Genomic DNA, 15,451 nt, shown 5'->3' on the forward strand with positions numbered 1-15,451 from the left:
TTTAAAGGTCAAGTATACTCCATTTATATACCACATTACCTTTATCCATTCTTCTGTTGATAGACCTTTAGGTTGCTTTCTTGTCTTGGCTATTATAAACAATGTTACAATGAATATCGTGGTGCATGTATTCTTTCAGACTATGTTTTTCTCTTGAAATATACCTAGGAATGGGATTGTAGGATCATATGGTAGCTAAAGGAACCTCTATACTGTTTTCCATAGTGGCTATATCAATTTACATCCCCACCAACAGTGTAGAAGGGTTCCTTCTATCTACACTCTCGCCAACATTTATTGTTTGTGGATTGTTATGATGATTGACATTTTGACTGGTGTGAGGTAATATCTCCTTGTAGTTTTGATTTGCATTTCTCTAATAATAAACTTCTCCGGCAAGAACTACAAAATTACAACTCGCTGTGAAAAACCATCAACAAGAGAATACTGCTGCTGCTGCTGCTGCTGCTAAGTTGCTTCAGTAGTGTCTGACTCTGTGCGACCCCATAGACGGCAATCCACCAGGCTCCCCCGTCCCTGGGATTCTCCAGGCAAGAACACTGGAGTGGGTTGCCATTTCCTTCTCCAAAGAGAATACTGGATCACACCAAAAAAGATACCCCACATCCATGGGCAAAGGAGAAGCGCCAGCAAGATGGCAGGAGGGGCAAAATCCTGTTTAGAATCAAACCCCACACACACCATAGATGCTCAGAGGGCTCAAACAAACCATGTGTGTACCAGGACCCAGAGATCCCACAAAGACTGAGCCAGAACTGTGTTTGGGTGTCTCCTGTAGAGGTACACATTAGCAGTGGACTGCTTCAGGGGCAGGAGCTCTGGGTGCAGTAGACCTGGGTATAACATAAGAGCTCTTGGAAGAGGTCACCATTAATCCCACCAAGAATATAATAGATCTTATTTCAGTATTGACCATGTGGTGATATCCATGTGTAGAATCTTCTCTTGTGTTTTTGGAAGAGGGTGTTTACTTTGACCAGTGTGTTCTCTTGGAAAAATTCTTTTAGCCTTTGTCCTGCTTCATTTTGTACTCCAAGGCCAAATTTGCCTGTTACTCCAGGTATCCTTCGACTTCCTACTATTGCATTCCAGTCGCCTAAAATGAAAAGGACATCTTTTTGGAGTGTTAGTTTTGGAAGGTCTTGTAGGTCTTCATAGAATCGTTCAAATTCAGTTTCTTCAGCATTACTGGTGGGGGCCTAGACTTGGATTACTGTGATATTGAATGGTTTGCCTTGGAAATGAACAGAGATCATTGTGTCATTTTTGAGATAGCATCTAAGTACTGCATTTCAGATTCTTTTGTTGACTATGATGGCGACTCCACTTCTAAGGGATTTTTGCCCACTGTAGTAGATATAATGGTCATCTGAGTTAAATTCCCCCAATCCAGTCCATTTTAGTTCGCTGATTCCTAAAATGTTGATGTTCACACTTGCCATCTCCTGTTTGACCACTTCAATTTGCCTTGATTCATGGGCCTAACATCCCAGATTCCTATGCAATATTGCTCTTTACAGCATCAGACTTTACTTCCATCACCAGCCACCACCAACAAGTGGGTGTTGTTTTTGCTTTGGCTCAGTCTCTTCATTCTTTTTGGAGTTATTTCTCCACTGATCTAGTGTAGCATATTGGGCACCTACTGACCTGGAGAGCTCATCTTTCAGTGTCCTATCTTTTTGCTTTTAACACTATTCATGGGATTCTCAAGGCAAGAATACTGAAGTGGTTGCCATTCCCTTCTCCAGAGGACCACATTTTGTCTGAAGTCTTCACCATAAACTGTCTGTCTTGGGTGGCTCTACATGGCATGGCTTATAGTTTCATTGAGTTGACATGGCTGTGTTCCATGTGATCAGATTGGTTAGTTTCCTGTGATTGTGGTTTTCATTCTGTCTGTCCTCTTATGGAGAAGGGTAAGAGGCTTAGGGAAACTTCCTGATGGGAGAGATTGACTGAGGGGGAAAATGGGTGGGGCATGCTCAGTAATGCTGCTAGAGATCAGTGGAGTAATGCTGAAGATCAGACCAGTAATGCTGAAGAAGCTGAAGTTGATCAGTTAGTTCTATGAAGACCTACAAGACCTTTTAGAACTAACACCCACAAAAGATGTCCTTTTCATTTTAGGCAACTGGAATACAAAATTAGGAAGTCAAGAGATACCTCGAGTAATAGGCAAATTTGGCCTTGGAGTACAAAATGAAGCAGGACAAAGGATAATAGAGTTTTTCCAAGAGAACACACTGGTCAAAGCGAACACCCTCTTCCAACAACACAAGAGAAGACTCTACACATGGACATAATCAGATGGTCAATAACAGAATCAGATAGATTTTATTCTTTGCAGACAAAGAATAAGCTCTATATAGTCAGCAAAAACAAGACTGGGAGCTGACTCCTTATTGCCAAATCCAGGCTTAAATTGAAGAAAGTAGGGAAAACCACTAGACCATTCAGGTATGATCTAAATCAAACCACTTATGATTATAAAGTGGAAGTGACAAAGATATTTAAGGGATTTGATCTGATAGCATGCCTGACAAACTATGGACAAAGATTCACAACATTGTACAGGAAGCTGTGATCAAGACCATCCCCAAGAAAAAGAAATCCAAAAAAGCAAAATGGTTCTCTGAGGAGGCCTTACAAATATCTGAGAAAAGAAGAGAAGTGGAAGGCAAAGGAGAAAAGGAAAGATATACTCATTTGAATACAGAGTTCCAAAGAATGACAAGTAAATATAAGAAAGCCTTCCTCAGTGATCACTCCAAAGAAATAGATGAAAACAGTAGAATGGGAAAGACTAGAGATCTCCTCAAGAAAATTAGAGATACCAAGGGAAACTTTCATGCAAAGATATGCACAATAAAAGACAGAAATTGTATGGACCTAACAGAAGCAGAAGATATTAAGAAGAGGTGACAAGAATACACAGAAGAACTACACAAAAAAGAGCTTCATGACCCAGATAACCATGATGGTGTGATCACTCACCTAGAGCGAAACATCCTATGCAAAGCCATGTGGGCTTCACTACGAAGCATCACTACGAACTAAGCTAATGGAGGTAGTAGAATTCCAGTTGAGCTATTTCAAATCCTAAAAGATGAAGCTGTGAAAATGGTGCACACTCCAGCAAATTTGGAAAACTCTGCAGTGGCCACAGGAATGGAAATGGTCAGTTTTCAATTCAATCCCTAAGAAAGGTAATGCCAAAGAATGTTCAAACTACTGTAAAATTGCACTCATCTCACACGCTAGCAAAGCAATGCTCGAAATTCTCCAAGCCAGGCTTCAACCGTATGTGAACCATAAATTTCTAGATGTTTAAGCTGGATTTAGGAAAGACAGAGGAACCAGAAATCCAATTGCCAACATCTGTTGGATCATCAAAAAAGCACGACAGTTCCAGAAAAACATCTATTCCTGTCTTATTGACTATGCCAAAGTCTTTGTGTGGATCACATCAAACTGTGGAAAATTCTTCAAGACATGGAAATACTAGACCACATGACCTGCCTCCTGAAAAATTGGCATGCAGGTCAAGAAGCAACAGTTAGAACTGGACATACAACAGTAGACTGTTTCTAAATCAGGAAAGGAGTATGTCAAGGCTGTATATTGACATCCTGCTTATTTAACTTATATACAGAGTACATCATGTGAAATGCTGGGCTAGATGAAGCATCAGTTTCATCAAGATTGCCAGGAGGAATATCAATAACCTCAGATATGTTGATGATACCACCCTTATGGCAGAAATCAAATAAGAACTAAGGAGCCTCTTGATGAAAGTGAAGAGGAGAATGAAAAAGCTGGCTTAAAACTAAACATTCAAAAAATGAAAATCATGGCATCCAGTCCCATCAGTTCATGGCAAACAGATGGGAAAACAATGGAAACAGTGACAGACTTTATTTTCTTGGGCTCCAAAATCACTGCAGTTGGTGACTGCAGCCATCAAATTAAAAGATGCTTGCTCATTGGAAGAAAACCTATGACCAACTTAGATAGCATATTAAAAAACAGAGACATTACTTTGCCAACAAAGTTCCATCTAGTCAAGGCTGTGGTGTTTCCAGTGTCATGTATTCATGTGAGAGTGGAATATTACTCAGCTATTAAAAAGAATTCATTTGAATCAGTTCTAATGAGGTGGATGAACCTGGAGCCTACTATACAGTTAAAATAAGTCAGAAAGAAAAACACCAATACAGAATATTAATGCATATATTTGGAACTTAGAAAGACGGTGACGACGACCCTATATGCAAGACAGCTAAAGAGACACAGATGTAAGGAACAGATTTTTCGACCCTGTGGAAGAAGACAAGAGTGGGATGATTTGAGAGAATAGCATTGAAACGTGTATATTATCATATGTGAAATATATCACCAGTCCAGGTTTGATGCATGAGATAGCGTGCTCAGAGTTGGTGTACCGGGATGATCTGGAGGGATGGTATTGGGTGGGAGGTGAGAGGAGGGTTCAGGATGGGGAACAAATGTACATCCATGGCTGATTCATGTGAATGTATCTCAAAAACCACCACAATATTGTAAAATAATTAGCTTCCAATTAAAAAAAATAAATAAAAATAAAAAAAGCTGAGCACTGAAGAACTGATGCTTTGTAACTGTGGTGTTTAAGAAGACTCTTCAGTGTCCTTTGGACTGCAAAAAGATCCAACAAGTCCATCCTAAAGGAAATCAGTCCTGAATGTTCATTGGAAAAACTGATGCTGAAGCTGAAACTCCAATACTTTGACCACCTGTTGGGAAGAATTGACTCATGGGAAAAGACACTGATGCTGGAAAAGATTGAAGGGAGGACAAGAAGGGGATGACAGAGGATAAAATGGTTGGACATCGTCATCAACTCTATGGACATGAGCTTGAGTAAGTTCCAGGAGCTGGTGATGAACAGGGGAGCGTCGCATGCGTGGAATTCATGGGGTTGCAAAGAGTTGGACATGACTGAGCAACTGAACTGATTAATTAGCTATGTTGAACATGTTTTCATGTACCTCTTGGCCTACTATATGCTTTGGTGATTAGCATGAGTCAGCTTGAATTCCTTCATGCATTTTGCTTTATTTTGTTTTGTGTATGAGTAATATATTTTTTTTGATGGACTATTTGATTCATTCACCACATCTTTTATGCCATGATTAACTTTATTTTAAAAAAATTTCTTTCCCTTTGCCTGATCATTTCTCTTAATTTTTATCTTTTATAGTCATGTAATAGTCTCCTTCCAAAGAAATACCAGGGCTGATCTCCTTCAGAATGGACTGGTTGGATCTCCTTGCAGTCCAAGGGACTCTCAAGAGTCTTCTCCAACACCACAGTTCAAAAGCATCAATTCTTCGGCGCTCAGCCTTCTTCACAGTCCAACTCTCACATCCATACATGACCACAGGAAAAACCATAGCCTTGACTAGACGAACCTTTGCTGGCAAAGTAATGTCTCTGCTTTTGAATATGCTATCTAAGTTGGTCATAACTTTCCTTCCAAGGAGTAAGCGCCTTTTAATTTCATGGCTGCAGTCACCATCTGTAGTGATTCTGGAGCCCAGAAAAATAAAGTCTGACACTGTTTCCACTGTTTCCCCATCTAAGTGGGAGGGATTGGGGGCAGGAGGAAAAGGGGACGACAGAGGATGAGATGGCTGGATGGCATCACTGACTCGATGGACGTGAGTCTCAGTGAACTCCGGGAATTGGTGATGGACAGGGAGGCCTGGCGTGCTGCGATTCATGGGGTCACAAAGAGTCAGACACGACTGAGCGACTGATCTGATCTGATCTGAATAGTCTCTTCACAGGTTTTCAAAGGAACTTACTTTTTGATGCCAATTTTTGACTAGATTTTTTCAAGGAGCTCAGTTCCAAAGTCTCACCCATCCAATGCACTGGTAACCATATTTCTTTGATCTGAGAGAAGTAACATGAGATTATCCATACCTACTGAACCAGTTCTTCAAATTCTTGTTCAGAATTTGGATTCATATTCAACTTAGTCTCCCTATTTCTGCTCTTCTTTCTAGGATGTTAGGAGTAAAAGAGTCCCTGTGAATGCTTTAATCTCTTCTAAAATATATGTCAGATGAGACAGTCCTCTTGAGGGGTGACTTTCAGTTCCACTATCAAGAACTTTTATACTAATCACTAAAACCAGATGAATATTTCTGATCTAGACTTATCACAGAATTTCTTATACTGCAGAGAGACTCCTTCCATCACGTCAAACACAAGGATGTACCCATCACAAATGCAACCAGCTTGTTTACATATCAGAGGCAAAATCCATGTGTACTAGAGAGTGTATCAGATTAACCAGAGATGTCTCATTACTTGGGTAAATGAAGGCAGGTGTGCATTGCCCTCAAGCTGGTCAGAGATCCCCACCTGCATCTAAGCCTGATTCTTTGGCATAATGGAAATGGATTTCATAGAGAACCCAATCCTCTGCTCAATTTCTCTGCAGTCCACATATTTTTACCCCTCCTCAGATACATCTTGACTATCATTGACTCTTTGTTCTCCTATATGAATTTTAGAATCAGCATATCAAGTTTCTTCTTACCAGGCTACTGCTGTTATTAAATATAAAACAGTCAGTCATTGCAACAGGAGCCAACACACAGATATGCCTGGCATATCTGATGTTGGCAGTGTTTCTCTGGAGTTGAATCATCTTATCCAAATGATTGAACCCTGTGTCCACTTTATTTCTCATGACAACTTCAGCCCTCAACTCACTTCTTGGCACCCAGCACCACACATCTGAGTGAGGTGTGAAAGCCTCCAGGATTTTTGTTTGTTTTTGTCATTGTGAGACTTCATGATTGACAGGCTTTTCTAATGCCTAAACTTGCTTTTTTAAAAGGCCTTTGAGAAATGAATCAAACATCTCTGAGGCTTTCAGAGTATTGGACTAACAGACTAAATGGCTCCTTGATACTTTCCCTGACAAAATGAATCCTTTGGGAGTTGTAACAGATCTCTCAGCAGTCTCTTTAGTGGAGGGAGGGCTATGCTAACCTAATAGCCAGCCCACTCACTCAGGGCTGACAGAGAGTGATCAGTCATCACAATTAGGAAGAAATACTATCCACGCATGAATAGGATAGCATCTTTCCAAAAATTCATTGGCAGAGTAAAGTATGTCCCTTAATGACCAATAATTGTCTTTAAAATAAAAAGAGTGTAGACATAAAATCATAGTGCCATAAAGGTACAGATAAGTGATGGGGTTTACTAGGAAAATCTTAGAGCCATATAAGGAATAGAGGGTCTAAAATCTCTGTTATCCTATCTCATAGTCTCCACTGGACATAATTGAACTTACATGCACACTGGCCAACATTTGAGGAGAGAGGAAGACTGCCTCAGTGATGCACTACTAGTTATAGGGCAGATGAGCAGGGAAAATACATGGGACTATGTAAGAGTAGAAGCTTCCTTGGGAAGTGACTTTGTTATAAGGGGAGATAATATGAAACCCATTGACTCACATCAAACTCTTCTGTCTTTGAGTTAACTTGGATCTACTGAGGATCTATCTGTCAAAAAACCAAAGGGGGAAGAAAATGAGCTGCCATCACCTTCCAAATCTGTCTTTCTTCACTGATATTTAAAAATCTACTCATGAAAATATTCTTCTCTATTACTTTCTAGATTTTTTTTTCACATCTCTCATATCTGAGTCTATACTCCATCTTGTATTGCTTTTATCTGTATAATATAAAATAGAAGTCAACATCTGTGGATGTGTGTATGTGCAAATGTGTACATATTTTCCAGGCTGTCAGGCTCCTCTGTCCATGAGATTTTCCAGGCAAGAATACTAGAGTGGGTTGCCATTTCCTTCTCCAGGGGATCTCCTTAACCCAGGAATTGAACTCATGTCTCCTGCATCTACCTGCATTGGCAGGTGAGTTATTTACCACTAGTACCACCTGGGAAGAACATATTTTCCCATATGAGTATCTAACTAACATGAAGCAATTTATTGAAAAGGCTTTCTCTCCTGAGTACATGGCCATTGCAGTGGCATATTTGTAAAGTTACTATATGTATAGGTTTGTTTCTTAATTCTCTCTTGGTTTACTTAACTGTTCTAGCAATAAACGTCTAAGTTATTCAATGTTATTTCGTAATAACCCTTGATATTGTTGGAAGACAATTCTCCAGGTGTCTTTCAGATTCCTTCATATTTTGCAAGCATACAGATTGACTACTGTTGTTCTGGTTTAACTTTTCAAAGGAGTTAGTAAATTGAGAAGTCTTAGAAGATAAGAAGAAGAAGAAGATAGCCTCTTTTCCCAGATGAAAGGGAAACTTGGTTTATTATCTCAGAAGGTAGAGCTAGTATCTACCTCTGGAATGAAAAGGCTTCCTAGGTGATGCTAGTGGTAAAGAATTTGACTGACAATGCAGGAGACACAGGAGACATAAGTTCAATCCCTGGGTTGGGAGGAAAACCCCAAGGACAGAGAAGCCTGATGGGCTACAGTTTATGGGGTTGCAAAAGAGTCAGACATGACTGAGTGACTGAACATGTAGCTTCTAAAGATATCTGGAACAAAGAACAAGAATGCTCACTGTCAGATCAGGTTCTATAAGTTCCGATGCAATACTCTGCATATGCTGGTATCATCTGGGCCTCTTTGCATTATCTTGTAAGAATTAGGGCTTAGGGACCTGGCACAAATATGCTGTTGCTGTTCTGACTCAAGGATAGATGCTTGTGTGATTTTGTTATGTGAAGGATGCTGGCCTAAACTACTCGTTTCCTTCCTTCAATAGACTGAATCATAACACCAGACCAAAAGGCAAAAGTCAAGACTGCAAAAACATACTGATTTTCAGGGAAAGCATAGAAGCAAACCACAAAGAACCACCAAAATGAATAAGTAAGGGAGATATAATTCTGTCTGAAAATACAACATTAACCCATACTTTAATAATGTGATGATTATGTACTATGTTCAAAACATATAAATTTTATGGTGGTAATTTAAGTAAGGAGAAGTAAGTCTAATATCACAGGTTTCACATGTTTTATTCAATGGTTCTTTTAAAAAATTAACTCAATGTTTATCACAATAGTAATAAAGAATAATATCTAAGCATTTCATTTTCAGAAATCAAGTAACTGATACAATTTCATGGAATTATAAGAGATCAGATGAATGAGATTTTGATATGTTAAACCTACCCAATATTCACATTATGCAGTTCTGTTTGATTAATTTCACTGTACTTCTTTTTATAGTTAAAGGATGTTCTTATCCATCTTGTCTAGGTAGAAAATGCACACAGACTCTAAAAACTAAAGAATGCCAGGATTCGGTGTTAAATTTAAAAGACAATGTGTTTCAAAGCAATTAATTAAAGTTGACTCCTATCAGGAAAAAAGTGCCATATAATAAAGTACTTAGAAACTGATGTTAAAATCTAAGAGTTTTAAAATTTAGTTTTAGACCTACTCTGCTATTGACTTGATTTGTAGGGAAACAAAGGGTTAGTATCCCCTAGTCTTGTCCCCACACACTGCTAAACCAGTGTTCTTGCATTTTTCATTTCATACCAAATCTTGACATCCTTTTGAATTTATTTTACATACTTGGGGAGCATGAATACAACTTCATGCTTTCATCCTTTTATAAGACATTCATTATGTGCATTAACTGACAGCTGTGAAATTATCTGCCACTTGTCTTAAATAAAAGCCAGAAAATTCAAAATAGATGTGCATTCTGTACTTAGGCAAATTTCACAGAATCTTCTTTAATTCAAATTTCTCTAGACACTTCTTTTAATATAAGCTTTAAGTACAGTGAATATGTTCTGTCATTACTACACATTGAGTGTCTGATGGTTTTTGAAAGCTCAGGAGGCAGTCTACATTTTTCTCACTTGTTTTTAGTGTAACTAGGTTTTGGCAGCTCTATATGAGTTTTTACATCTTAAAAAATCTCCATCTCTATTGCATTTCATTGTATATTAATGTTGTTATTTAAATTGTTTTAATATTCATTTTGCTATTTAAGGCAAAGTTGTCCACACAGAAATGACTAGAGAGCCCAGCATTTCCAGCCAGTGAAGTTCATGCCTCTTCTTAAAGATCATTTTTGGTGACAAATATGAAAAAAAATAGCTAGTGAGAAAAATGTTTCCTTTAAGGAAGAGTGTCTGGGAAAATATTAATGGTCATTTCTAGATATAAGTCTTTGTTCTGTTTTTCAGAAAGATAAACAAGATCTGATCAGATCAGAAGGCAAGGACACAGAATTTAAGGGAAACAAAACTGCATAAAATGAGGAAAAGTGCAAAACCTTGTCCTAGAAATTCAACTGTGGACATTCTCATCCTCTTTTCACTATTATTTAGATTTTCTAGCAGTAAGTTGCAGTAAACAAAATAACAGCTGCTCTGTACAGTAAAAAATTATTCAACACGTAGCTTCAATTCTTGGGCAAAAATTTCTTTTGAAACATGCACACATACTTACCAAATTAATGCGTACTTTTGTATTTAAAATATAGATGTTAGAGACATAGATGGGTAAATAGGTATATAGTAGATGTTCTCTTAATAATGAAATCAGCATAAAGATGTGAGACCCAATTGCTTTTTATTTTGACTTCTTTACTTTGAATGGTAGATTTAAATATATACTATTTACTATCTTGTGCTTCTGAGATCTTCTGTGGAAGGTATAGGTCTGCCCTAGATAATTTATCTGCTAGGATGCTAACTTTAATCACTAGGGTATACAGTTTCACTTCAGTATTTACCTCAGCTTGCATGTTTATGTTTGTTGCCTAGGTATGAGTAGTTATGTTATTTTTAAATTTACTTTACTATGACTATTAGTATTATTACTAGTATCATTAATAGAGAGAACACATGAACACATAAGTTCAGAAACAAATATAATAATATAACTGTAGTAAGTGCAACAAAGCAGAAGTATATTTCAGTGAGACAAGATAAAAGGATATAATTCCAATGGAGATATTGTGGATTGTTTTCAAGTGGAAGAATCTTTTCAAATGACATCTAAAAGATGATTAGGTGTTAATTAGGTTAAGTATTTGCAATTCCAATAAAAACTCTCTCAGTATTATTCATGAGGTTTGACAGGCTTCTTCTATATTTTACTTGGAAAAACAAAGTATTAAGAAGAGCCATGTTAATTTTGAAAAAGGATAGAAAAATTTGAAATGCTTGTCCCATCAGATATCAAAGTATGATAATTAAAAATATGGTATTAACCAGTGAAGAGGTAATTAAAACAGTGGAACTAAATAGAGAACAAAGAAGGAAGCCTATGCTTATAAGGAAATGAAGTATGATACAGGGAGCTTTACAGATCAGTGTAAAAAGATGGGCTGATATTAAATGCTTCCTGCACAATTAATTATCTGTATGGGAAAAACGGATCTTTACCTGACATCATATATATTTAAAAACTTTAATTTTGCAACGAATGTTAAATTTAGGGAGAAAATATATTCTCTTCATAAAATATACAATTCTTCAAAAAATCTCCAAATAGATTTCCAATAAGGCGTAAAACACACTAACTTTAAAGAAAAATGTTGATAAGTGTGATTACATTATAACTTACAACAATTTATATTCATAAAAAGACCAGCTAAAATATAGTCTTATATTGGTAGATATTTCCAAGAGTTTGTATCCATAGCAAATTTTTAAAAATTAAGGAGAAATGTCAACCCAGTAAACCAACAAACAAAATGTTAAATTGGACAATTAACAGACTAATAATCTACCTGCAATGCAGGAGACATGGGTTCAATCCCTGGGTTGGGAAGATTCCCTGGTAGAGGACATGGCAACCCACTCCAGTATTCTTGCCTGGAGAATCTCCATGGACAGAGAAGCCTGGTGGGCTACAGTCCATGGGTTTGCAAACAGTAGGACAGGACTGAGCAACTAAGCACAGCACAGAACTCAAATTTTCTATCAGGAGAATGGAACTAAAAACCTAGTAAGATAGAATTTCATGTTAAGCGATAACAAAGATGTAGAGATATGACTCTCTTTAGTCTGATAAAGATATATGAACTGGTGTAATCATTTTAGTCGGCAATATGATAATTACTAGAAAAATTGAAGCTGCACATACATTGAATGCTAGCCAACCATACATATGTACACAAGAGAAATATACTTGCTTGCTCATATCAGCATTTGTTTTATCATTCAAGAAAGGGAAGTGTAGAGGAAGGAAGGGAGGGGAGGAGTGGGAGAAGTGGGGAGGAAGAATGAAAAGAAAGAAGCAAATTTAAAACCTTAAATGCAATCTTTAGAATGGATGAGCAAATGTTAATTGCATTCCTAGATTAGACATCAAACAACAATAAAACTCTTTTACTTACTCTTTATAAGTTTATAGAGCTTATAAACTAGCTCTATATTTATAAATACAGATGAATATTTCAAGTAATGTTGCTTGTAAAAAAGTAAATTGCATGTGCATATATATCATGACATTCAATGGCATCTATCATGGTCTTATTTACATAAAGTATTAAAACATGGAAAACAGTGATTTATTGTATAAGGATACAAGTATATGTGGTACAAACTATTTGTTAAACGTGTGGGATTGAAAAACCTTTAAATGAGAACATTGTTTATCTGGAGTTGAGAGTGAGAGAGGAAGTAGATAAGGTTGGAGTGACAGGAATTTAGCTCTATTGGCAATGTGTTATTTCTTATGTTGAGTGATGTAAACACAATTGTTGGTCATATTCTCTATCCCTGTTTTTGTATGTCTAAGAGGACATGGAAGGTAAGGACTTTTCAGACAGAGGAACTGGTATGAACTTAGGCCCAGTGGATGGGGCTTCCTTGATGGTGCAGTGGTAAAGAATCTGCCTGCAATGCAGGAGACAAGGGAGACAAGGGTTCAGTCCCCGTTAGGGAAAAATCCCCTGGAGTAGGAAATGACAACCCACTTCAATATTCTTGCCTGGGAAATCCCATGGACAGAGGAGCTTGGCAGGTTACAGTCCATGGGGTGGCAAAGAGTTGGACATGACTGAGTGACTAAACACCAACTAGGCCCAGTGGAAGGAAGGCGCATGACACTAAATGAAGGCCAGGTGCCTAGGTGGAGCCCATCAGGGCCAGTGTTTGAGACAAGACCATACAAGTGAGGCAGTTAGGAAGATCATGCGGATAGTCTTGCTAATTGTGCTAAAATAGCTTTGTTTTCAAGGTCATGGGGAGATTTTGAAAGAATTTAAGTGGAAAAGTGATGTGACCATATTTTTCTTATAAAACAATATAGTCCCAGTTTTAGGGTTTAACAGTGATTTCCTTCTGCCTGATTTTATGGATATAACTTAAATTTGGGCTTCCCTGGTGGCTAGTGGTAAAGAATCCACCTGTAACGCAGGAGACCCAGGTTTACTACCTGGGCTGGGAAGATCCCCTGGAGAAAGAAATGGCAACCCACTCCAGTATTCTTGCCTGGAAAATCCCTTGGACAGAGAAGCCTGGTGGGCTAGGGGTTGCAAAAGAGTCAAACAGGATTTAGTGACTAAATATAATAACAATCTAAATCTAACCATAGATATCTGAGATGAAAATATAATCAAAATTTGTACTGTCCAATGCAAAAGTGGGAGACCTACAGGAACATAGGATATACTAGCTTTTTCACTAGGGATTTAATAGGACACTAGATTTTTCTAGATGTTAAAAGATTACTCACATAAGGCCATTCATGTCCCTGGCATAAAGTCAGTGTACTGAACATTTTCCCATAAAGCTACACATGGAGCAAAATTATTGTCTTCCTGGTCTCATTTAAATATTAGTACTAAATTTTATTCCAAAATATTAGAAGGGCTAGTATTTGGACCACACTTAAAATAGGATTTTTCACACATGTCTATTTTTCATAATTTAGCTAAACACAACTTCTTTAATTAGACTGAGTGCTTTTCATAAACCTGAACCAGGTTTTTGTATCTTTTTTCTTCAAATAGTACCATTTAGGATGTTCTGTATAAATAAAACATGCTGTAAAAATAAAACATGCTAAAGATGTTGCACATTGACCAAAATTTCTTATACTTAATAGAAATATTTCAGTCCTCTAATCAGCTGTACAATCCTTTGGAGAAAGGACACCATCTGATTTGCTTCATAAAACAATGCTCATAACTCTTGCATTAACTTCTTCATCAGAGAAATAAATGCACTACAGACTTCTTAATGACTGACAGAGTCTTCCTATGGAACTGAAGCCACTTTGTTTTCTAAGTCTCATTCTTCTTCAGCAATTGAACAACTCAGGAATACAACAAAACTTAACGGTCATGATAAATTATCCCATTCATCATTGGAACTATCACACTGCTGTGATGTTCATGTCATAGAGCTTTGGTACAAAGGCACCATCATGATATATTACTCAAAAGGTAGGTTCTTCTTAACAGTGGATTCAACTTAATAAGAACCTTGCCAATTGTTTGGAAACATAAATTTTCAAAACAACACTTTATGCCAGCCCCAATGCCACCTTCCACTCAATAAACAAGCTACCTGTTACATTAGACTGCTTAGTTGTTCAGTTATGTCAGACTCTTTGCTACTCCATGGATTATAGCCTACCAAGAGTCTCCATCTGTAGTATTCTCCAGGCAAGGATACTGGAGTCAGTAGTCATTCCATTCTCCAGGGGATTTTCCCAGTGTGTGGATGGAACCCAGGTGTCCTGTATTGCAGACACATTCTTTACTGTCTGAGCCACCAGGGAATAAAAGGTATGAAAACATGCTTTTGAATGCTACATATAAAAAAATCATAAGGAACAATCACATGATTTTAGAACTTAAATTTAATAAATCTATATATCTAGTGAAATTTAAGTTTAAAAAAAATACACATTTTAAAGCTAATAAACTATCTTAAATGCTTTTCTGTCATTTTCTCCTACAGTAATTACTCATATATATACATAGTATCTCAGTATAGTTAAGAAATACAGCAAAATCGCCTTAAAATAAATATTACAAAAAATCATACTACAATTTTTCAGGATGTATTCTTTACTTTTTTGTCTTTTGAATATCAGATCCATTGTATGTAATTTATCATTTGATCTTATTAGAAAATAAATATTGATTCTTCAGGGTTTTCATGGAATTAAAACCTGTTACATATAGCTTATTTTACCAGACAGGTTACACTAAGCAAAGAGAAATCATCCACAGTATACATGACTGATTATCATTCCTACCCATAAATATAGGTATGGGAATATAGTCAATCTGCTTTTGGAAATACAGTCAATCTTCTTTCTGGGAGGTATTATGACTTTATTAAGTAATAAGTGTTACTGAAAATAAATTACCATTTTTTTTTCTGTAAA

Source organism: Bubalus kerabau, chromosome 7 (assembly GCF_029407905.1).
Source record: "Bubalus kerabau isolate K-KA32 ecotype Philippines breed swamp buffalo chromosome 7, PCC_UOA_SB_1v2, whole genome shotgun sequence".
Lineage (NCBI taxonomy): Eukaryota > Metazoa > Chordata > Mammalia > Artiodactyla > Bovidae > Bubalus > Bubalus kerabau.